Here is a 1,172-nt window from a genome sequence, read left to right as displayed (position 1 = left end):
TTACAAACGTACGGAACGTCTCAATGTGAAACAGTGAAATTAAATATCTCGGTCTGACCAAATCGCAGTTATTTTTGTTTTAATAAGAATTTTCTAGCACTTGCAACACAAAAAGGTCATATAAGTGCCGAAGATTAGAGGTGTTACAAGAGAGTAACAAACACAAAAAAGAAGGAGGAGAGATCAGGACAATAGATGTTCGATAGGCAGACAGACAGACAGACAGACAGACAGACAGACAGACAGACAGACAGACAGACAGACAGACAGACAGACAGACAGACAGAGAAATAGAAAAGGAGGAGGAGGAAGAGGGAGAGGAGGAGATGGAAGAAAAAACCAAAAGAAAGAAGATAGAGAAATCAGAGAGGCTACGATAACAACTAACGTGCTCGTTGCATCGCTGCACGAGACACCACAGACAGGGTTCATGACGAAAAGGTCATAGAGATATATATAATATGTGCTTAGAATCGGCAAATGCTTGTGTGTGACATTTACGTTTGGAATACATAGAAGAGACCACTCGCTATCCTAAAAGGTCACAAAGTTCTATCTGACATTTTTGGCCTTTTTGAGTTACTATACCATAAGATCAGAAATCTTATATTTATCAGATAGCTGCTCTATCAAAATTGTAAGATTATTCAGAGTTGTTATCCAGGTTGGATTCTAAAACCCTTGACATGTTGTGGAACACAATGTTTATTTTACGTCAAATTTCTCAAAACTAGGTACTGAGTGGATAAAACTTTGATTCTAGGGTAGCGCACTGTGTCTGTCTTCTTCTGAATTGCACACACTAGGTGGAGTGGCCCTCATTCCACAGGAAAATGCCGGCCAGCTTCAGCTGTCGTGTTGTTCTTTGGCTCTTCGTCCAAGAGACCGGCACACAAAAGATTCGAGTTCGATTCACATGATGTTAAGTGGTATTTTACCGAGTGTGCTCGCTTTTTTCTGTTGGAATGCGCTTTCCTGCTCAGCCCGGGGTGGGTCTGACAGGCAGGGCCGAAGCAGCCCGCTTTCTACGAGAAACAGGGCAAAGAGTAAGAGATAGAGGGAGATAGAGGGAGATAGAGGGAGAGGGGTAAAGACATATACAACCAGACAAACAGAGAGAGAGAGAGAGAGAGAGAGAAAGAGAGAAAGAGAGAGAGACAGACAGACAGACA

The sequence above is a fragment of the Aplysia californica genome, unplaced genomic scaffold (genome assembly GCF_000002075.1).
Source record: "Aplysia californica isolate F4 #8 unplaced genomic scaffold, AplCal3.0 scaffold00124, whole genome shotgun sequence".
Classification (NCBI taxonomy): domain Eukaryota; kingdom Metazoa; phylum Mollusca; class Gastropoda; order Aplysiida; family Aplysiidae; genus Aplysia; species Aplysia californica.
This window is presented reverse-complemented; position numbering follows the sequence as displayed.